This window comes from Corvus brachyrhynchos, unplaced genomic scaffold, assembly GCF_000691975.1.
Source record: "Corvus brachyrhynchos isolate BGI_N302 unplaced genomic scaffold, ASM69197v1 scaffold14, whole genome shotgun sequence".
Lineage (NCBI taxonomy): Eukaryota > Metazoa > Chordata > Aves > Passeriformes > Corvidae > Corvus > Corvus brachyrhynchos.
This window is the reverse complement of record NW_008239110.1, coordinates 5944885-5961310: the sequence shown is the minus strand read 5'-3', so window position 1 is coordinate 5961310 and position 16426 is coordinate 5944885. Positions and strand designations below refer to the sequence as shown.

The following is a 16426-nucleotide window of genomic DNA, read 5'->3' as shown; positions in this document are numbered from 1 at the left end:
ACAGAGATCACCCTAGAGGTGCAGAAGGTGGATGGGGGTGGAGAGGACAGGAAGGATAAGCCTGTATCAGCCCTTCCACCCTATAGTACAGCCTTTTATACACAAATCGAGCTCAAAGCGCAAAGGTCTTGTTACAGACAAAGCTGATACTACACTAGAGCCACATCAAAGAGCCTTTTTTCTTTGCCTGCGCTTGGTAAAGAGCGTGTGACCTCTTACTTCAGATGTGGATTTCTGACATATACCATATTTTGGTCACCTCAGGAGCAGGCTACCATCACAGCTTTACTTGCTCGGGTCCTTAAGATTACACAGAAGCTGAAGTGAAATCCGACACAGGACAGCCTAAGTGTGGCTCTGTGATTACTTATGCACAACAGTTAGCAGGTTGAATTTAAGGCAGTGGTAAGGACTTAGCTGTAAGTGCTTTCAGTTTCCTCAAGACACATTGCTGACACTGCCACAGTGTAACTCCGTGGCTCCATACATCTGCATACGTTTATTGATATGCAAGAAGAAACATTATCTAAATGCTAATCTTAGATTTGTAATCAATTCACCGGGAAGGCTTTTCTTCTTGAGATGACTTTTGCTATTTTTGCGCTATGAATTCTTCCTGATTTTGCTTGGATTTTGACACTCTTGGCTTTATATTTCTTAGGAGAGATAAATTTTATACTAAATATAATGAGACAGGAGAAGGACTGCTAGTCTGTGAATCTCTGAAACAATAATACAACTGTCTTATAAACCGTTAGGCACTGAATACTGCAATTCAGTACTCCAAATTCGGTGGTTATGCTGTACATACCTATTATATACAAAAGTTATACTGCATGATCATACAACTTTCACAGTTCCCTCCTAAGTGAGATGAGATTCAATAAGATAACTGCTTCCCACACAAAGTTCACGCCCAGGAATTATGTACACATAAATACACAAAGCTATATCACAGTGCAAGACACATCGCTGTAAAACAAACTCAAAATATTTCCCAATATAAAATAATGCAGAAGGTACTACCTCTACCACCATAAAAATGTTTTTTTTCTGTTTCCTACCATCAGCATTCTAAAATGGAAAGCAGTTAAGTATCTAGTTTTTCTGAGAGGAGTTTTCCAAAACACACTAGCTTACAAATTTCTGAAGAATTTAGTAAGCATGCTCATGGATACAAAGACCTTTGCACAAAGTTTCCAGCTTTAATGGAGAATCAGACAGTGAGCTAAAAAGAGTAACTTTAGTGGGATGTTCTCAACTGAGAAATACATGGGAAATAAGCTGCAACCTGGGGTAACCAAAGAAGTACGAAACTTATCTTGATTGTAAGAAATACGGTTTTGCAAAACAGACATGTAGTTTATTACTAATTTTAATTTGCTACCGGCTCTGAATGCACGTTAAGTATCCCCACTCTTGCCAAGTGCAGCACTAAGTTTACTTTTTCAAGTGACATTCTGCTATGTCGCTTCCCTTTATTTTTTTCAAAACTCTGTAAAGTTCGCTTCAGTAAATTCAAGCCACACTGAGATACCAGACCCTCTGCATACTCAGATCCAAGAGAGCAACATAGAAAAGGAAGTGGAGGGCAGGAGGAGAATTTTCTCAAAACCAGTTAAGAAGGCAGGAGTTGGGGGTTTTTCTGCACATTGTAAAAGTTTTGTTTTGGGATGAATGAATAATGTTAAGCAGCGTGAAACAAAAAGGTCTCAAGTGTTCCCAAAGAAAGTCTGAGTATTTTTAAAAATACATGTTTTATTTCAAAATGGACGCTTTGAGACGCTACGTTTTGAGAATGATTAAAGAAATGAAAAGCTTAAGAAAGTTTCAGCTGAAAACTCTCCAACTCTTAACCAGAACAACAAACTGAATTCATAACCAACCAAGTTAATTGCTTTGCTGTTTCCCCAAATTTAAGGGATGAAAGAGCTGCTGTGACTTCGGCCAGACCACAGCATGCTTCTCTGGTTGCCAAAGGCAGCCCGTACTCTGCAGAGCTCTAAATACACCTTGTTTTTCCCTAGCACACTTTGGAGATAGGATAGGCAAGAGATAAGAGAGAGGCACGAAAATTCCCCTCCAAGCAGTGGAAGGCTGGCAGGGGGGAAGCATGTGGAGAATTTCCTTCACAAGAGGTGAATTTCCTGGGAGCAGCATTGGCTGGGATGTCTGCACAAAGCCATATTGACCAGCTACAGCAGAACGTGGTATTCGCCTCACCACCGTGAAAGGGAACTGGAAATGTCACTGCATTAATCAAATCTGGCTTGTGATGCACTTCAGACTTAATAACACACTTCATTGTGTGTAATAAAGTTATCTCATTTTCTTGCACATTTTTCCAGTCATCTTCCCTCAGCAGCCTTAACATACATAACTTCAAACTACTGGCCGGGTACCCTCAATGATCAGGGCTGCTTCTTGATCTCTCTCTGCCTTTAACACACAGTGCTTGGAATATTATTTTTTTAAAGTTCCATTTAAATAGGATTCGAGAGCTGAGGACTGTTATCCTTCACCATCCAGCTTTTTCACCTGTTGTAATTCCTGACAGGGCTAAACCACTACATTTATTTTAGAACCTTTGTGAAAGAGTATATCAAAAACATATCCAATTTTTTTTCCCTCTCCAGGAGAAACCTGAATGCCAAGAAGCATGGTGCACCTTACAAAATCCTCAGTGTCTCTTACACTTCCTCCTTTTACCTACTAGGAGAATTGAAGGTGACTATTCTTACACCTACCACAACCATTTAAGTCATTCTTTGCTTTCTTCAGAAGTCTCCACACACACAAAAATTCCAAACATGCATATGTTTCAATGTACATTGTAAAGCTTTCTCATTTCATTCTTTGGGGGAAGAAATAAGGGAAAATTTGTTGCCTTTTTCCAATTCCTCATCTTCATAACTGGCAGTGAGTAACTCCTAACTCCTGTATGGCTATTTTCCTCCATCATCCATTGGGGTGAAGTTGACAAAGTAATTCCTAGCACACAGTTGCTAGAAAAAAAAAACAACCCCAAATGTGTTTATTTTCATTATATGGTGCTAAAAGGACGTGCAACTGCAGCTAAGGAGCTATTATGTAAAGTATTGAACACTTATATTCTATTTCATCCAAGCACTAAGTAAAAGCTTAACATCAAGGGTATGAGTGATCCTACCCATTCAACCAGTATCCCTCATGGAAGTAAAGCTGAGGGTAACGAAGGAATGTGTGCCAGTACTGAGAAGTGTGTGAGCTGAATACCTTGCTTTCCTACATCACCAGCACACTGCTATAAAAAATACACTCTACCATCTGACTCTCAGTCACAAATGTACCTGCACTTTTAAACTCAGTTGAGCAAACCATGGCAAACACTTAAAAGCTGTACATTTCCCATTTGAGGACAGGCGGAGTTATCAGAGCTGGCTGACGACTTGCAAGCTCACACCAATTCTCAGCGATGCAGAGAAAACTGGAGGGGAAAACCCCCAAAACAACTATCCTTCACGAATTTTCAGTATATAAAGTTGTTGCAAGAGGTGCCAAAAGAAATAATTTCGAGCCAAACAGTTTGGCTTGATGGCTCCGCTAATTACAGGCCAGGGCTGCTCCCGCTGGGCTGAAGAAGGCCAAGGCTCGCTGTCAGGCAGACGGATTAGCCCCTCTTGCCCATTAAGGGCACCGCTTGAGTGTAGGCAGGGACACGGAAGGAAACATAAGAAGGCGGCATGTGCATAACCAAACAGGCTACCTTGCTGAAAAGAAAACCCCTAAAGCCACATTCTGCTTCATTAGCACATGAAAATAAGGTAATTGAATACTTCATTCTCCCATCCAGAGCCAAGATCCATCACTCAGGGATATGGAGTTTTGATAAGGTGAGGTGTTTAAATGAGGCAGAAAGAGTCTTTGAGCGTGGGTTACTTTGTTTATCTGAGAGAAATCACACTTAAATATGAGCAAAAAAGATATAAAAATCACTTTTTTTCCTATGAATCACTGTAACATGACGAAGCCCCTCCAAGGATGGAATTCACACTAATTTTAACACTATTCTGAAGACAAAGGCATTACACTTGTTGCTGCTTTTATTTTTGTATCAGAATCCACTTTTCTCTCTTGTTTAGCTTTTTTTCTTTCTTTCCTCCTCTCCTTGAACTCTCTGTCTCACTAGGTATTTTTGCTGGCTTTTAACATTTCATACATCAAGAGATGAAAACTTCAGGAACGGTTAGGGCAAGGTATTTTAATCAAACTTTTTTTGTTTTTTTTAAAGTTGTAAATGTAGCACATTCAGGTTTTGGTGTTTTGATTTATTCAACATTCCAGCTGATTACCAAAATATGAAAATAAATTTTATAAAATATTTATCACTACCAATTAAAGACTCCGCTCTTATTTTAAGTTCTTTAGCCTTGTTTTAGGGGAAAAAAAAAAGGAAGGTAAATTCTGACATTTGAAAGGCAAAAGCATAAGCTGAATGTGTTTTATCATCTTTAGTAAGCTAAACAGCAACAAACTCATTTTCTCCCACTGGCTAATCACCTAAAGTATGAAGTAGAGTGACTGGCATTTCCTCCAGAAAAAAATATTTACGTAAATACTGTAAATAGACCCCTTTTCTCAGCCAAAAAATGCCTGCTATGGTATTAAGTCTTTTTATAAGAAAGCAGGAACTAGAGACACACAGAGCTAGACAGACTGCACCCTTGTTCCTTGGGTTTAAGTGGTATAGTTTCCCCGACTGCTATGCTGATATATTATCTTGAAATATAAAAATAAAATAACATGACGGTACAGACCAGCTCTCAGCACTGGCAACAACAAGGATTTTAATAACATTTAAAAAAACCACCTCCCCCAGCCTCTCTACCAGTGATGCCTAACCATGTGTCCTGGGGTGACGTTCCTCCGAATTTGTCTCAAACCGGGACACCATGTCTCAGGCTTTTGTCTTGCTCTCTCATGTGTCCAGACACGTGATGAAACAATAAAAAGGCTTTGCTGCTTAGAAACATGGGCAATAACCACAGTGCTGGGAAAGAGCTGCATTTTCACCATACTTTAAAGGTAACTAAATTGTGTTGGTGCTAGGGCTGTGCTATGTTCCCCCTTATTCAGGCTGTCTGCTCCCACTACATTTTGCTGCTGGTGGCAGAACTGGTCCACTGCTGTGAAAAGCCAGTTTGGGGAGATAACCCTGCAGAAAGCTTTTGATTTTCTGTGGTTTAGTCTGCAGGCTGGGGGCTCTATGGTGGCTTGTAGGGGATCAGCTGTGAGCCAGCTCTAGAGCAAGGGAGAAGGCAGGAACTGCAAGGAAAGAGGGAGTTTAAGCTGTTGTGGACCTACACCTTCTGGAACAATGCCACTTCAGCCAAATGACTGAAGATGGACCAAAGATAAAACTGAAGGCCTGGGGCAGAGTCCAGAAAGTAAACATCTCACCACCCCTGCTCATAGTCAATATAATGGTGGGAAAATTAAAGGGGTTATATCTGAAGGCAAACATTCTTCAGGCTGAAGCTTCAGGAAGCAATCTTTAAGGTAGCTAGGTTCTACCACCTTAAAGTCAAATCACTACTTCACATAGTTTGACAACCTAAAGAACCAGAGGGGTGACACAGCGAGAATACTGTACCACCAGCTGACAAGCAACCACACTGCTGCTTTCCAAAGATGCAAAGGGCAAGCAAAGCAGGAGCTGGGCTGAAGGCTTTACTGCCAGTGAACCACAATAGTCCAGCCTTGTGATCGTAGCAGCACTTGCCACTCTTGCACCACAGCTGCCATAGGCAACAGCAAGGCTTTTTTCGTGCTGGTGGCTGAATAGACCTCCTAAGCAAAATTAGCAGGCTGTGAATTAACACCCCCTTTAGTGCCTGCCAACAGAAAACAAAAATAAAACAAAACCATGTGGCCAATGGTTGTGTAAAACGCTGTCACAGGCCTTCTTGCATATTTTCCCCACCCTTCGACTGGGAGAACACACTGTGAAAACTTTGCAACTAAAGCAAACATTTGCAAATTATACCCAGCTTGTGATTTTCTGTGGAATAAATCTGGGTAAAGCAAAATAAGGACTCAATCTCAATCTCTGTCTCAGAAATAACATCTTAAATGAAACTGTCCAAACAACCCTCTTTATCACCTAGTAAGGTACAGATAGATTTCCCAGGCCTGAGTCCAGAAAGAAAACCATGTGCCCCAGGAATTCATCCAGAGCAAACTGGAGCTGCATAGCCCACCAGGAAAGAGAAAAATGTGTATCATCAAAGCGCTAGTAACTTTCCACAACATGTTAAAAAAAGACTGCAAAAGGTCTTATGCACACTGAGCACAGACAACAAACTAAACTCGTGATGACCGCAGTTACCGAACACCCCGGGCTTACTACGTCTTACCAAACGTGCTCCCAAAATCATAAGCAGTTTCCTTCATGACATATCTACATTCAGATTTCCATGCAAACTTCTAACACTGTGGCTGCTGGCTTCCTTGAGTCAATGGAAAATTCTTCTGAAATTCCCCATTGCTAACAAAGTGCCAGCACTGAAGCAACATGATAAATAACATCAAGACTCTCACATAAAACACCTTTGTTATACATCTAAGTTGGGTATGTCACAGAAGCAAGTGAAAAATTGATGGCAAAAGACTCTCTATCTTAATAAATTTTTTTTAAAAGCCAGTATTTCTGATTTCAGCAATTCAGTTAAAGAAGATGAGAACTACTGCCAGGAGCAATAGCATACATTATTATGACACAAAAATGTACCAGCACACATCCACATAACCTGCATAAAAAGAAACCAAGCATAACTACTTATTCTGTATATCTAAAATGAAATCTAGTTTTATTTTTTAACCATGCTCAGCAACAGAGGACGATTTAACAGGTGTTATTGTTTCTCTCAGGTGTAATCATCTTTTTAATTTGCCCATGTGAGAAAAGCAAGGCCATTTAATGAGAAGGATGAAATTGATAATTAATTAAACATCTTCCAGGGCCTGGAGGATCCTACTCCATTTGGGATAGATTTCCTTTAGCTTTAAGCAAGCAGAAGGGCAAGAGACAGATGCCTGCTTGGCTTTCTGTTTTAGCTGGTATGCGTTTGTAAAGGCTTGAGGATGTTTCTCAGCTTACTTGTCAGCTTTTTTGGCATCGGTCATCCAGAGGTCTCTGCCCCAAAACACAATTTTTGTTTTAAAGTGCTTGTGACAATATCCCAGTGTGGTTCAGTGCAAGACTGGACATTAGTTTTGGTATTTAACTGGCAGCGCTTGCTGACAGTATTTTTTTCTCCTAATCACTGCCACTTTTTTGAACTGCATATTCATATGTAGTAACTGAAAGTAAGTCACCTCATCGAAACAGGCTCATGACTGATTTTCTAGTGAAAACTTGCAAACAACAAACAGGACGACAGGTCAGAGTTGCCGAGACATGTGGCCCCTTTCCCTTTTTCTTACACCACCACCACCTAGGGGACCTTTGATCTGAGTGTCAGCAGTGAAAATACACAAACAGATACTCTCTTATTATATACTCACAGGTGTACATTCCTAAAACTGTTACATTCCATTACTTTCAGCTGTGCTTGAAAACAATACCTTCAGAAGTTGACCCCTTCTCTCCTCTGATCGCACTGGTATCCAAGTACAAAGCATCACAGCAAGCACGGTATTCCAAACACCGGCAATGATCACGCCAACAAATTCAAGCAGCACATGTAAGGACAGGGCCAGAGTGCTGGCTGAACTTCCTCTGTGTTACTTACACTGGGCACCACTTAACAGCTCGCACAGAAAGGGTGCTTCTCTCACTCAGTGGGAACACTTCTGGGCCAGGCAGCTGGAGTTTTGACACCGAGAAGGCTGGATTTAAGGCAAACTGGACTCTGTTTTACCAGTGCAGCAAGAATTAAAAATCTTATTGAAATATATTCAGCCCCTGTGGATGTTCAGGTCACTTCCCATAACAGCATGCATAAAATCATCTGTTTGGGCTGGGGTTATTGCATGCAAAAGCATATCCCACCCTCATAATGTTCCTACTTCTTAAAAATCAGTCTCCAGCTTTGGCAGCTTAATACAGGAGGAAGTGCTCTTCTTCTGTTAAAAATATGACAGTATACTTCAGTAACTGGAACAGAGGAAAAAAGTGTGAGGGAATTTTTCCATTCTTTTCTCTGATTGTTCCCTACAGTGTTTATCAGCAGGCTGGTACCACATCTCCTTCTGTTAGAAAATTAAAAGTTGAGCTGCAAACATAAAAGCCACCATGAACCATGCAATAACCTTCAGGCATTTTAAGAGCAGCAGAGGTTAGAAGGGCAGCTCCTGACTCTAAACAGCACCTATTGTTTCTCTTTCTTCTTGAATAACAAAAGCAGAGCTGAAAGCTGTTTACCTGGTTTTACCTCTGTCAGATCTCATTTCCCCCTTTATTTTCAGCAGATGATCTTATCAAATAGTGTAATTTCTAACGGTTGCTTTGATCAGATTTATTTCATTTTTTAAAAAAATTCTCTGTGATTTATTTCATTCTCATATAGATAACTCAGCATACAAAGTCACAGCAGAAAAGCATTTAGGAAACTTCAGGAGTCTGTCAATGTGTATTTAAATCAAGAGTAACTATTTTTAAGCTTATAAGTTAAAATGCTTTCATTTTGAAATCATGAGAGCCAACTTACAGTACAAGGCTCTGATCTTGCAAACACTCCCACACAAACAACTTTCTGTCTGAACCATCCCATGTGTTCCCCTCCCGCTGCAGATTCATACAACTGGACACTTAACTTGTCCAAAACCAACTGCAGAGCAAGGCTGGAAGGATTAAACTCCCGATGCACAAACTTTTTGGTGTTCTGCTATCCAATGTAGCATGTCCATTATATTACTCAAATTACTTATAAACAAAAACCTTACACAAGTCGGCACCACGCAGAGTTTTTGTGAGTGGCCGGGAGGGGTCTGTAGTTAATACAGGATTATAGAATCATTTAGGTTGGTATATAAAATCCTCAGAGATCCAGCCTTAAAAAAAAATCCTCACTACAAGATAAAAGCAATACACAATACATGAGTTCTTCCACTGTTTAAAAATATTTATAAAACTTCTGAAGAAAAAACCCCCAACTTCTGGGGGTGTTTTGCTCTTTAGGAACAAAGCTCATGAAAAACCAACCATTTCTAACTGATTTCTACTGATTTTCACTTAGAAAATTATTTTCTGTTTTTACTTTCTCTAAATCACTTCACAACAACCACCTCTTGTCTTTCATATACTCCTGTAATTTTATTAAAAAGGTGGGGAAAAACACCCCCTTGAAAATAGGTAACAGAAATCTGAACTGAGAAATTATTTTATTTTGGCTATAGATTAAATGCCAGTGAAGTATTTGTAACCCTAAAAACACCTTTAGACATAACAATCTATGATACAAATTTACAGCACTTGATTCTTCATCACTAGCTGCAGTTTGTAAGTAGCATACAGAAGTTTAGGAAAACCACTAAAAGCTGTGAAATAGCAGGACTTCCCTCCCATACAAAAGCATCTTATAAATTTATCCTAGAATTCCTTAAAAATATAAGTATCTCGAAGTTAATTTTCCCTACTGTAACATGCTACCTGTGGAATCTAACAATGTTACATTAGCAGGACCAGGTTCTTAAGTTAGAATTCTATCAGATACTCAGCTGCTATGAACTGTCATAACTCTGCTGGAGCTGATGTCCCACTAGGACTAATTTCAGAACAGCAAAGTGTTTCTGACAATAAAATAGATATAAAACTAGAAGTGAAAACATGTCTTCTTATACAAGATGGAAGTATATTAAAGAGACACATTTTTGAAAATGGCTCACTCTTACAGCCTTTCAGTCCAGTTTAGATTTTCATTGGAATATTTTCACTTTCTACATAGACAGCATCACCAATAGAAAATAAAATCAAGCCATGTTACTTTTTTGGCATCAACTCTTGCCCTTTTCCAGCCCCATCTCCATCCAAAGTTTTTCCTAACTACAAACAAAAAGGGAATAGACATCTGAGTGTCTGTAAAAATTAAAATTATTGCATACATTATTGGTTTTCTATGTATCTTGAGTCACTTGAAATGTTGTAATTTCATATATTTTCTGCTTTCATAAAATGTTGGTGAAAGGTTTGGTTACTATGGTCCTTTATAGCTTTGGAAGAACTGGCAAGTGGAAAGAGGAAAGTAACTTTCCAGTCAGTTCAAAGGAAATGGAGTATGCTCATTTCCACTTCAGAATCCACTCTCTATCAGGCTCTGCAGACATTTCTGTGTGACCTTCTGCAGCATAGCATCTGGGCACAACATTTTCATCTTATTACTTTCTTTTTCGGTGAAGATATTATTAGTTTATAAAGATCAGGAAAGACTGGACATGGGGTGAGAAGTTTGACAAAAAAAATATATTATTAGGTACTTAATACCATTCTCCTCAGAACACGCCTTTGTCCCTGTGTTTTAGGATTTATGATTTCTCTGCTGTTTCAAATCTCATACACGCTCACAAGTATCCCAAATCTTTCTTCAAAACCTTCAGTTTTGGGCAGGCATCTAAGAAACTTGATTACTTTTTCACATTACTTAACAAAGCAAGTTTTGTTAAAAATATTTATGCTGAAATTCTAAAAATGGCATTATACTTCAACAGGAACAAGATATAGCTTGAACATTCGAAAATTAGTGACTCTCTAATCAAACAGATTTTCCATGTCTAACAAGAATTAGTTTACTAACGCTGATTTCAAAAATACTTATTAGAGGCTTGTAAGAAAAAGAAAAAAACATTTATTTCTCCTCTTTACTGTCCAAGTATCATTGGAGTTATCCCACCACACAAGACGTACAAACTCAGCATTTTCAATTATTTCATATGGATGATGAAGTGTAGTAACTAAACATATTACGACCCTTAGCAGACAAAATAAAATTATCCTGGGAAATAGATGTGGGGGCCAGTGTTTTAAAACTTCATCACGTGACACAAACTGTTAATAGAAGGGTTACTAATGACAGTATTAGAAACCCTTAATTACAAATACACCATGATCAGGATGCTATTTGCAATACACTTGCATCTGGCAAGCTAGACAGGACTGGAGTTTTTTGGAATGTAGTGACAGGTGTGATTTTGAGGAAGGCAGCTACCTTCACTGGCTTGAAGAGGACACTAGAGCCTATATAACTAATGAAGCATACACCATCACGCAAAAGAAAAGCCTGAAAAGGCTTGAAAGGAGGAGGAAAGTAAGGAAACATTATCCCATCATCCTTCCATGCTTCTGGAATGTGGGCAGATCATAGTAAAAGTTTAAGCAGCAGGAAGATTAAAGGAAAACTGTTAAAGCCAAAAAGGACACTCACATCATCTGGCGTAAGTCAGTCGTGCCTCTGCAGACTTCAGTGGAGATTCACTGATTTACGCCAGTTGATGTTTTGGCCCGACGGCTTCACAGAAGATACTATCGATTAAATGCGTGTTCTATTCTGATTAAAAGCTTCTCTTGCCATCACAGCACATCTTGCCCCAGCTGGAAGCCACTCTGGCATTTTTCTTTTTGCCAGAAAGCACCCTATAGGCAAATTCCAAAATCATAATAATAATTAAAAAAAAAGAAGTATGCATAAATTGTCAACTACTGTTTGCTATTATTTATAATTTTTTGGCACATACAGACATGCTAGGCACTTTACAGAAAATACTTTGACAATTCCCTTCCCTGAAGAGCTTAAAAGACAAGGGCTAGTCCATTCTGCAAACACAGGGCACTGCTTTACCAAAAATTCTTCCAGTTACTTCAGTGGCATTCCTCACAGTAGTAAGACTGTGCTTATTACGCATGCTGGTAATTTCAGGTCTCAAGTGAAGAACATGGCAAACAAGAGAGGATAAAAGACAAAGATATTTTATAGAGAAATGTTTCAGATGCACTACATTCATAAAGCTTTCTGAACCTGAACACTTTTTCTGTGCATTTAATGTGCCTAGTTTTCACAAAAAAACCCCCCAAACAAACCCAAATCAACCAACCAAAAAAAAAAAAAAAACACCAAAAAACCAACCCCAAAACCCCACCCATAAAAACCCAACCCTTTGAGGCTTGTAATTTTTCAAGTACACGATGTTTAGCATGTGGTTTCTACTGTGATACAGTGTAAACGAAGAAATCCTTAGCATAGGGTTAATAAAAAAGTGGAATTGGGAATGGTGGTAACAATTCTGGGAAAGTAACACCCATATGGTTTCAAGCATGGACACAAGCCCTACACAGAGTAGTACAACTGCAGACCCTGACAAGATTTCTGCCCAGCCTTCAAAGTAAAAAGAAAAGTGGAACACGGGGCCAGCTGTGGAACTGAAAAAGCTATCAGGTTTGAGGAGGGCTGCAGGGAAAAAAAAGAAAGTTAAGCATTAGCTTAACAATGAAGATCACTTTTAACTTCACATCCTGAGTATTGGAAAGCCACTATTGTAATTTCAGAGCATCCAAAAAGGAGGAGTGACCTATCAACTCAATTAAAAACATTTCTAGGAATACTTGATGATGTGAAGGCACAGTATCTTTCCAAATATTACTTGAAACCAATAAGTATTTAGTTTTAATGAAAAGGGCAGATCCATAGTGCCAAAGAGTGACCAAAATTAACGTATTCGTTATACAGTGAATTTATACATAAAGGCACATTCCCTTCTTTGCCCCATTCTCCGGGCCACAGGTAACATTTCATTACTACCTCAGGTTGGGTCATTCACTTTGACAAAAGCTAACACTTTAATAACTTTTGGTGTGACTGTGATATGATTGGAGACACAAAGTTAAAAAAAACCCAACCTGTTAGAATTCTTCAGGCTTTCAGGAAAGTACTATTATTTATCTATTGTTACTTTTAAGACATAGGTAGTATCTTTTTAGCTTTCACTAGTCTCAAAGGAATGAATTTTGCAAACAAAGCCACAAGAAACAAAATCTGTGATGACAATTCTCATTCATGTATTCATTTTCAAAAGCACAATCTTGACCATTAAGAAGAGCATTTCCAAACTTGTCAGTTAAACACAGAGCACTGGATTTCCATCACAGTCACAAGATTTAAAACACGTTATTATTAGGTGCTTTAGCAAACTCTTAACAGCTGCTGAGAACATGAGCATTTCTACAGCTTTTGGCAAGATCTAGAAGGTTTGAAAATCAAGAAGATGAGATCCAGCAAAGATATTTTTAGGATCAAACCTTTCAAAAAAAAAAAAAAGTCATAAACTAAGCAATCATACATGCAATTTGCAGTTAAACTGTCAATTGTATTACTCTGCCTCTTCTTCTGTAGTTATATGTTATGCTGTAATCTTTTAATTTGACAAGGGGAAAAGTTGGTATGATTACCAGAGGTACTGAAAGAACTTTCAAATTGCCATTGTGAAACAGCTGTTTACCAGTGTGCGTATTTCTGAAATTGTATTTGCTGCTCTTTAAAGGTTACTGATTTCGCATTGAAGTTGATGGAATGATCTTTTTCACTTCCATCCTAAATGCTTTACAAGAGTTACAGAGTGTTTTAATTTGTTATATTTGTTACACTGGCTTACCTAACTTATGTAAAATTGTTTCCTCTTTTGAAGTGTTTTATAAAAATTCATTGGAAGGATGCAGTGTCCCACATAAATTTATTACTACAGAAAAACTTTTAAAAAATTACACTGCTAGCAATAGAATCCACGAGAACACTTCAAGTTTAGAAATACTTTTCAGATAATCTATTTGGTTCTTATTTATCTGAAAGAAATCACATATTTAGAGGAGAGAGGTATATTTTACAAATTCTTGTACTCCATCTGGAACTAGCATATTTACCAATCTGTGCAAAAGAGAGTTCGTCTGAACATGAGAGCTAGGGACTCCACTTAATTTGTCATCTGTGATTATCACTTGGAAGTCACTGAGTTTATTAAAGACAACTACTGTGTGATAAGGACAGTAGAGACACTATTAACCATGTCATTTAAATTGCTTGAGCTGGCATTGTGCCCAAGTCCTTCAGATCCGTGTATCAACACACTTGTTGCTGGCAAGGACTCATTTAAGGGGGGAGACAAGGAACTCCCTCTCCAAATTGAGTATGCTGTACAGATTTCTACAGTAATTCATGAGAATAAGCAGTATTACTCAGTCTTTGTATTTTTGATTCCTAGACGGGAGAACAACAAAACAATGACAAACAAGTGAAAAGCTCTATTCCTACTAAGAAAAAAAGAAAAAGGGGAAAAGCATTTTTTTCAATTTTCACTTAAAATTACTTGAATTTGCATTTTACAAGCATATTTTACTTGTAACTGCAATGCTGACAAACTAACAGAGATACCCCACTCAATCACTTGCTCTGCCAAATTTTATGATCCCATATCTCTCCCACCCTTGCCTCCTCCACAGGATCTCCTGCTTTCACTTCATTAAGCCTGTAGGAAGGAGAAAACCTCTGGTGACTGGGCATAGTTTATCTGCAAATCTACTAAGAGTAACTTTATTTCACTTCTGGCAAGAACCGTGCCACAAAATAACCACACGACATTTGGAAAAGATGCAATTAAGAAGATAATTTTCCCCCCAATTTATACCAAAATAAATATAACATCTTTGTTGGAAACAGCCTACATGTTAATTTAGGCATATTGTTTCCACTGTAGAGAACAGAAACTTTTTCATTGTACTCTTCTGTTTTCCTAAGCTATGTCCTGATTAAGAAAAGAAAGACTATCCTGGTTTTGGAAGGGAGGAATTCATTAGCTTAACAAGCATCTCAGTGTGTAAAAGCAGCCGATCTCTTCGCTAAAAAATCCTGTGCTTCCCAATATGCACACCGTGTCCAGCAACAACTCGACAGTCTCCTGTTTATCACTTCCCAGCACGAGCGTGCTGGCTCTGTGGGCCTGAGCAAGAGCCCAGGTACTCACAGTACACGTGGGCAGGATGTAAGTGCCAGGGAAGAGGCTCTCTTACCTTCCACAAACTGTCCTTCGCCGTGTTCAGATGAAGATCTGGAAACACAAAATCCAAACCCCCTAAAGTAAGGGCACAACCAGCAGCTAGCCACACTTCCCTGCCGCCCCCCGCCCCCCTGCCCCACGCCCTCCAGACCACTTTCCCACCGCTTGCACTGCAAACAGCAACTTTCCCGTGGCATTTATTTTTTACTGGTGAGCCATAAAATCGCCTGCTTGTCCAATTAATGCAAGCATCATTATTTTCATTTACCTTTCACCATCTCCACTGAAGGAAAGAAAAGGGAGGGAAAACAGGAAAAAAAATGCATAAAAGAAGCTTCAGAAACATGCGTTTCAACTCATTTACGAGCCCAGATAAAGGTTAATAGTTAAGCTCCTTCCTTTCCCTCCCGATTATTGATGCCCTTCAAGAAATGAAATATTTTTTGTGCTCATTTAGCAGAGGCTAGACAAACTGTCAACATCTCCACTTTATTTACGGGTTGAGCAAGAGCAGTTCCTCAGACATCAACATTTTTTACGTTAATCCTGGAGAGAATCCACTTCTCTAAAACTACAAAATTTGCCAACTTCTGTAGTATTTATTTTTAACGAACGAGAGCAAGAGCCTTGAGCTATCCTCCGCTGAGGAGGGGAAGGGGGAAAGTGCAGCTCCACTCTCCCAACTTTAAAGCGCTTTCCCCCTCCTTCCCACACCACTCAGCCCCTGATCACTCTCTATCCCACCACCCCCTTCCACCCCCAAAAATCTCCCCTCCCGATCCCCCACCTGCTCCACGTCCAGTGGGATTTCAAGGGAGGAAACAAAATTTGCCAAGTGGTTCCTTTTGGGCGACTTCTTCAACCCGTCTGGAGATTTAAACCTGAAAAACAAACACCTCTATTGAATGCAAACTAAGCTTTGGGGGTTGCCGAGTTAATTCCTCGGCAGACAGCTACTCTCAGTGTCTGGTTACACAAACATACCTACAGACAGGTTGGAGGGGAGTCCCTCAGAAACCAAGGAGAGGCGAAGGGAGGAAATAAAATCAAAATAGGCAGAAAGGTTGGAGTGGGGGACTCAGGAGGGCAGCGGGGTAAGTAGGCTGGAGAGAAGGACGATACGCAGCTGGAGACAGGTTTAATACTCGGCAGGAACAGGGAGACTCCAAGCAAGGGCCGATGCGGGCAGGGTCTGATACCCCAGAGGTCTCGACTAGGGATGGGGGGAAGGGAGGGGGTGTCCTTTTGGGTGGCGGTGATAACAACTTTTTACAGACAGCCTAAATAAAACAAAGGAAGGCACAAACCCGGCCGAGCGCCGAGGCGCGGGCGAGGAGCGGGCTGCTCCGGGGGCGGGCGGCTCCGCGCCCTCCTCTCCGGCTCCTCCTGCCCCGGCCGTGCCCCGCGGGCC

The 16426-nt window shown here is 39.8% G+C and overlaps 1 protein-coding gene across 3 annotated transcripts in view; it reads right to left on the bottom strand.

The window, feature by feature from the left end:
- PRDM1 (PR/SET domain 1) overlaps positions 1–16426 on the bottom strand; it is a 111204-nt gene that overhangs the window by 84772 nt on the left and 10006 nt on the right. For 2 of the 3 annotated variants that reach the window (XM_017739638.1, XM_017739637.1), the window contains exons 1-3: positions 16000–16354; positions 15803–15896; positions 15029–15066 (exon numbers count right to left, since the gene is read on the bottom strand). The gene's annotated coding sequence lies outside the window, so the exon portion shown is untranslated. Of the gene's footprint in view, positions 1–15028; positions 15067–15802; positions 15897–15999; positions 16355–16426 lie in introns of those variants that run through there. The other variant, XM_017739639.1, reaches the window with a different exon arrangement.